We start from the raw sequence: 7,582 nt of genomic DNA, 5'->3' as shown, positions 1-7,582 counted from the left end.
GGGACTGACTCTTCAGTCCCAGCTGAAGACATGACAGAATCTTAATTCAACACAGCAACCAGCCTGGTTTACAAAGTGAGTTCCAGGACAGCCAGGGCTATACAGAGAAACCTTGTCTCCAAAAACCAAAATAAAAAAAGCAAGTTGGGGAGTGTACTGGCTGGTTTTGTGTGTCAAAGACACAAGCTGGAGTTATCACAGAGAAAGAAACTTCCTTTGAGGAAATGCCAGTTGTAAAGCATTTTCTCAATTAGTGATCAAGGGGAAAGGGACTAGCCCATTGTGGGTGGTGCCATCCCTGGGCTAGTGGTCCTGGGTTCTATAAGAAAGCAAGCTGAGCAAGCCAGGGGAAGCAAGTCAGTAAGCAGCACCCCTCCACAGTCTTTGCATCAGCCCCTTCCTGCCTCCAGGTTCCTGCCCTGTGTGAGTTCCTGTGCTGAATTCCTTTGGTGATGAACAGCAATGTGGAAGTGTAAGCTGAAAAAAACCCTTCCCGCCCCAACTTGATTCTTGGTCATGATGGTTTGTGCAGGAGTACATACCCTGACTAAGGCAGGAAGGTTTATTTGGCTTACATTGACATTCATCACCAAAAGAACTCAGGGCAGGAACCCAAGCAGGGCAGGAACCTGGAAACAGGAGCTAATGCAGAAGCCATGGAGGGGTGTTTAGTGGCTTGTTCAGCCTTCCTTTCTTATAAAACACAGAAACACCAGCCCAAGGATGGCACCATCCACAATGGACTGGGGCCTCACCCATCAATAGCAAATAAAGAAAACGCTTTACAGCTGGATCTTATGGAGATATTTTCTTTTAGTAATTTATTTATTTTTATTTTATGTACATTGGTTATGTCATTTTTTAAAAGACTTATTTATTTATTATATGTGAGTACATTGTAGCTGTCTTCAGACACTCCAGAAAAGGGCGTCAGATCTCATTACAGATGGTTGTGAGCCACCATGTGGTTGCTGGGATTTGAACTCAGAACCTTTGGAAGAGCAGTCAGTGCTCTTACCCGCTGAGCCATCTCTATGTGAGGATGGTAGATCCCCTAGAATGGGAGTTAAAGACAGTTGAGAGCTGCCATGTGGGTGCTGGGAATTGAACCCAGGTCCTCTGGTAGAGCAGCCAGTGCTCTTAACCGCAGACCCATCTCTCTAGCCCCCTGGAGATGTTTTCTTAATTGAGAGTATCCTTTCAAAAAACTAGTTTGTGTGTCAAGTTGACATGAGACTAGCCATCACTGCGAGTTTCTTTTGATAATGTTTTTATCTCGTTTTATTACTATGTGTATGGATGTTTTAACTGCATGTGTATCTGTACACCACCTGCATGCAGTCCAAACAGAGGCCAGAAGACAGCTTCAGATCCGCTGAGACAGGAGTCACAGTCAGTTGTGAGAGGCTGGATAGATGCTGGAATTCCATCCCAGATTCTCTGAAAAAGCAGCCAGTGCTGTTAACTGCTGAGTCATCTCTCCAGGACCCAAGATGGGTTTCTTTAAAACCCACCAAGACTTTGTTTGGCACTAAGAACTCTGACTACCTGAAACCCAGCTCTGCCCCAGAAAGAGTTTAGCTGTGCTGTTTGTGAAGTATGTGCAACCTTCTCTGGGGAATGAGACCTGGAGGAACGGAGTCTTGTACCACATTCTCTGGGGCTCCTGACATGGGCTGGGTGCTCTTCCTAGCATGGTGGAGCATTGTGAGGGTCTCACTGCTCCCCGTGGTAGCCTCTTTACTAGTTCACCCTCACCAGGATGTCTTTGGGGTCGTGGATCTGTGTTCTAGTCCTGCAGTAGCAGCCAACACCCACAGCCTTCTCCCTCCCCTATCCTCTCCCTCCCTGGCCACTGGTCTCAGCATCACACCTCCCTCAGCCGAGCATAAAGTCAGGGGACACATCTCTGCTCTGGCACAGAGTGAGGATGGCATGCACGTCAGCCATCAGATAAACCTCCCAAAGTGATTACCGAGGTACCAGGCATCTCCTCGAAGACCCTCTCCCACCGTGGCTCAGCATACCAAACTTAGTCCTGCCCCCTTCTTACAAGCATGCTCTCTTCCCAACACCCCCAGAAACAACAATTCAGTTACAATAATTCTCCACCCTCAACTGACCAAACAAGACAACTGGGTCAACCCAACCAAATTCAGCATCTCCCTTAGCCAGCGTGCCTCAGTTGTTCACGGGCCATCTATGTGGGTCTTTCTGTCCCCAGTCCAATTCTAAGCCTGACTCTTTCAGGTCTGACAACTTCAGGTCTCTGTGTGTTAGCTGAACCGAAGGGGAATAATCACTAAGACAAGACTGAGCAGGTAAGAGCTGAATGGAGAAGGAGTATTTACGCGATGGCTCGGAGACAGCTGAAGTGCTGGGAGCCTCCCCCAGAGCCTGAGGGGTATGAATAGTACTCACAGAACAGCGGTGCTCAGCCTTCCTAATGCTGCAACTCTTTAATACAGTTCCTCACGTTGTGCTGATGGAAAATTATTTTTTCTGCTACTTCATAACTGTAACTTTGCAATTGTTATGAGTTATAGTGTAAACATCTGATAGTCGACTCCTGTGCAAAGATCAGTCATTCAACCCAGAGAGAGGTCTCTACCCACAGGTTGAGAACCGCTGATGTGGTTGGCTGAGATGAGTCCACCCTGTATTGCAGGGGGCTGGGGGGCAGAGCAACTGACCCCAGAGACTCATAAAAGAATGAGACTTGTAAAGATACAGGGAGAGCGAGCCCAGTAAGGCAGAAGATAGGGCTGGGTTTACAGAGCGAGAGCTAAGCCACAAGCTGGACTGAGAGGACTAGACAGACCATTGACAGTGGCGTCCTTCACCAGAGCCACTAGGGGAGCTGGGCCCTGTGGATGCCCTGATTTGTAACTTTTCCCTGGGGGGTAGCTGCCCAGTGCTCTGCCCAGCACAGTTTGTCCTCAAAGGCATTGTTGAATGAATGAATGAATGAATGAATGAATGAACAAAAGTGTCATTGCCATATTTTTGTAGTGTGAGTTTCAGTGAGAGCAGTTTATTTATTCAGCAGCTGCCAGGACAGGCTCCACAAGGCAGATTGACAGGAGTTTGGAAAGGGAGCCAAAGGGCTGGGATTGGTCCAGGGTAAGGCCCAATCAAACCACCACTGGGTGCAGGTGAAGGAATGGATATATTGCTCAGGCACCCACAGTCCTATAGTGCTTCTGTCCCTACCCAACTTATAATCCTCAGCCTGTCTGTGAGCACTGGCTTCAGGATTGAACACACTTGTCGTAGGACGGGAAGGCTGGCTATCTTGGGACTCACTGTTCATCGATCACAAACTGATGTGATCTTCTACTTGGTGCTCTGAGGTAAAATAAAATGGATAATTAAGATTAATGCTAACTCATTTGATTCTGCTTGTTTTAATGGCTCCTAAACTCCTCCTTTCTTTTGGAAACTACTCCCTTTTCCATGAGTTTCATGGCATGAGCATCTTAGAGACAAATCCACCTATTCACACTTACCACACACACACACGTAATAATTAAAACTAAACTGAGCTAGGCGGTGGTGGTGCACACCTTTAATCCCAGCACTTGGGAGCCAGAGGCAGGCAGAATTCTGAGTTTGAGGCTAGCCTGGTCTACAGAGCAAGTTCCAGGACAGCCAGAGCTATACAGAGAAACCCTGTCTCGAGAAAACTACACACATGTCCGTTGAGCATCTACTGTTTATATAAGCTGTGGAGTCACACCAGACCTCTGTCTGGGCCACACTTCATGGACAAGGGGATGCAGAATCACACTCAGGTCTCAGGAGCTCCCCCATGCTTGCCTGGAGTGCGTCCATGGCTTCCTGAGATAGTTTTCCTTTCTTGAAGATATGTGGTCTGCAGTAACTGACAGGGAACCAGAACCTGGCTGGTAACCTACAAACACTACTGCGCTTCTCCAGGCCAAAAGTGTCCCCAAGCGCAGACACTGAGCCTCGTGAAAAGTTCCTACACAGTGCTGGATCCCAGGAGTGTCTCAAGTCATACCCCACCCCCACCCCCCATTTCAGTCTACCTCGTCAAATATCAATGGGGGTTGCTCTTGTTGAATCCCAAACCGGCTCCCAACATGGGCCTAGAGGACGAATGAAAGATGCTCACTGGATCCGGAGACCCCCCACACACACACAAAGAGAAAGAAGAGGGGGAAGAGTTAGTGGACCCCCTAACAAGAGTGAGAGAACACTGTGAGCAGCTGGAGAAGTGTGTAAAGTGTGTAAAACGACTAGAGTTGTGTGATAAGAGCGTGTCTTCCGGATCACAGACAGAAGAGGATTACACAGAGGAGCTCTTCGACTTCCTGCATGCACGGGACCACTGTGTGGCCCACAAGCTCTTTAAAAGCTTGAAGTAAATGTACAGATTCGTCTGTCTCGGCCTTGTCACTGGGAATCAGGAACAGTTCCTTGCTGTGGTTTTTGAACATTTGTTTCTAATGCAGTGAGTCCTTCAGACCCTCACTGATTTGGGCAGGTAGCTCCTCTTCTGTAATTAGCAGTGATTTCATCTTAATAACCATCGATGGGGAGGATTTACAGGGAAAGCCTGTGCACTCTTGTATTTACTATGGATTTTTTTTTTCTCCTTCCAATCATTTTTGAGCCTGTCACCATTAGGAGATTTGCTTTAATTTGTTTAAAAGATGTTTAACCTTTGGTACCTATGAGTGTTTTGCCGGAATGTATGTGTATGCGTACCACATGCGTGCCTGGTGCCACCAGAGGTCACAAGAGGGCATCAGATCTCTTGGAACTAGAGTTGCAACAGCTGGAAATGGCTTTCGTCTTCTGAGCCACAGATGATATTACCTGCTGGGTCATCTGGGCAGGCCCCAGCTTTGGTTCAGTTTAGTTTGTTTTATTTATTTATTTATTTATTTATTTATTTATTTATTTATTTATTTTGGTTTTCTCGAGACAGGGTTTCTCTGTATAGCTCTGGCTGTCCTAGAACTTGCTCTGTAGACCAGGCTGGCCTCAAACTCAGAATTCTGCCTGCCTCTGCCTCGCAAGTGCTGGGATTAAAGGTGTGCACTACCACTGCCCAGCTCAGTTTAGTTTTAATTATTACGTGTGTATGTGTAGTGTGCATGTATGTAGTGTGTGTAATGTGTGTGTAATGTGTGTGTAGTGTGTGTGTGGTGTGCATGTATATAGTGTGTGTAGTTTGTGTGTGGTGTGTGTGTATATGGTGTGTGTAGTTTGTGTGTGGTGTGTGATATATGTGTTGAGTGTGTAGTGTGCATGTATGTAGTGTGTGTAGTTTGTGTGTGATGTGTATATATGGTGTGTGTGTTGTGTGTTGTGTTGTGTTTTGTGTGTGTGTGGTGTGTGTGTGTATGGTGTGTGTGTATATGGTGTGTGTGAGGTATGTGTGTATATGGTGTATGTGATGTGTGTGTTGAGTGTGTGTAGTGTGCATGTATGTAGTGTGTGTAGTTTGTATGTGCTGTATGTGTCTGTGTATGTGTGAGGTGTGTGTTGTGTGGTATGTGTATGGTGGTGTGTGTGAGTGAGTGCCCGAGTTCATGCCAACACACGCCACACTGCACATGTCCAGGTCAGAGACACCCTGCAGGAACTGGTTCTCTCCTCCTACCACGTAGGTCCTGGGTGTCATGCTCAGGCTGTCCCAGGCAGGTGTCATGCTCAGGCTGTCCCCAGGCAATGAGCACCTTTACTGGCTGAGCTGCCACCAGGTCCTTCTTAAAGAAATGCGAATGGAGTGCTGAGTCAGCCTGTCATTCCATCGTCCCCACCCCCTCCACACACTTACTTACCATTAAATCTTTCTTCAAACTGCTTATGTAAAATAAGCTCCTGTATAGACCAAAAGCATCTTGGTCCTGATGCTTCCAAGAGACTTTTAGTCCCCAAACTCCTCCGAAAGTCGTTGTCACTCACCCACTTAAGGACAGATTCAGAACTCTCTGCTTGGTGTCCCTAGCGGCTTTCCCTAGTGGCACTTTCTGCTTCTTCTGATTTCTCACATCTAAACACCTGCTCTTCCTGCGTCAACATTCCGATGGAAACTTCCTGCCTGAACTGTACTTGAAAGAGTTGATTAAGGTCCTATCCGATGACTCTGAACAGGAAGAAAAAAATGCCTCACAGAGGAAGAGAAAGTGGCCACACAGGACCACTAGGTTCTTCAGTATTTCCAGAATATGGAGGTAGGCTTCTGCTCACATCAACTGTGAAGGGATGCTGGCGTGTTGGTGGCGTGTCGTTTGATGAGCTTAGAATCATTTGTGTACTTTCACCCTTGTTGGAGTTCATACATCCACACTACAGCATTTGGGCCTTCTTGGACCCCGAACCAAAGGACACCGAGAGAGGAACATTTGACGACCCCTCTCGCCCATCTTTCTCCTGCCTATGCCTCGCTGCTAAGCCCTATCATTTCCCATGAGGAATTCGAGTCCCTCATCCCAAAGTCACCCTGAAACCTAGAAACACTCCTTGCTCTTTCTACCTGAAGTGGAGGAGGAGGATGGGCAAGACTGGTGGGAGGAGCCAGCTATAAAGAATTCTCTGGCTTGTGCTATCTGAACGATGCTATTTCAGGAGTCCTGGTTCACACTCAGTAGATGTCACTACACAAAGAGGACAAGAAACATTAGAAGACTGCTGACTTTCCCAGGCAGTCCCACTGATTCCACTCCATAAAATGGGAAGTGATCTGCGTGGATCTCAAGCCCCTGTGTTTGCTCTCTCCAGAGGCTCAGTGACTTCCCGATCGGCATGGTTTTGTGTTAACCTGTCACAAGTTAATGTCCCCTGAGAGAAGGGAGCCTCAGCCGAGAAAATGCCTCCATAGGACTGGTGTGCAGGCAGGCCTGGACGGCATTTTCTTAGTGATGGATGGCAGAGGGCCCACCCCATTGTGGGTGGTACCATCCCTGGGCTGGCGGCCCTGAGTTCAATAAGAAAGAAGGCTGAGGAAGCCATGGGGAACAGCAAGACAGTCAACAGCACATTCCCGCCATGGCCTCTGGGTCAGCTTTGGCCTCCAGGTTTCTGTCCTGTTTGAGTTCCTGCTCTGACTTCCTTCACTGATGAACAGTGTGATATGGAAGTGTAAGCCAAATAAACCCTTTCCTCCCAAACTTGCTTTTTGGTCATAGCGTCTCATCCAAGCGATTGAAACCATAACTAAGACACTCACCCCCACCCCAGCTTGACACTGAGACACAGTGAAGTGTCTATGCTCTGCCACTGAAGTTCTCCCCCTACTGCCTGTCCCTACATGATTTTGTCATAAGACCTTTTAGCAACTTGCTCCATGTGTGTCTTGTCCATGACCCTGGGTGACCCTCTTCCCAAGATGCACCACCCCAGGATATCGAAGAAGGGCTGAAGGCTGAGCTGATCAATTGCCAATAGTGTGATAGGTCATATCCATGTAATGAATTTATCATAAACCCCAAAAGGACAAGGTTGGGAATCCCCACTCCCCACCCCATCCCCCCCATGATGGCTGCCTTGCAAGGGAGCTTCTGCCACCTGCCCTACCCTGAACATCTTTTTTTTTTTTTTTTTTTTT

At 47.6% G+C, this 7,582-nt stretch overlaps 1 pseudogene; it reads left to right on the top strand.

Moving 5' to 3' along the window:
- Window positions 1-4,106: 4,106 nt before the first annotated feature.
- On the top strand, window positions 4,107-4,391 carry LOC110311065 (annotated as a pseudogene).
- The last annotated feature ends 3,191 nt before the right edge of the window (window positions 4,392-7,582 follow it).

Source organism: Mus caroli, chromosome 15 (genome assembly GCF_900094665.2).
Source record: "Mus caroli chromosome 15, CAROLI_EIJ_v1.1, whole genome shotgun sequence".
In the NCBI taxonomy this organism is placed as follows: domain Eukaryota; kingdom Metazoa; phylum Chordata; class Mammalia; order Rodentia; family Muridae; genus Mus; species Mus caroli.
The sequence above is the reverse complement of the archived record's forward strand: the minus strand, read 5'-3'. Positions and strand labels throughout refer to the sequence as shown.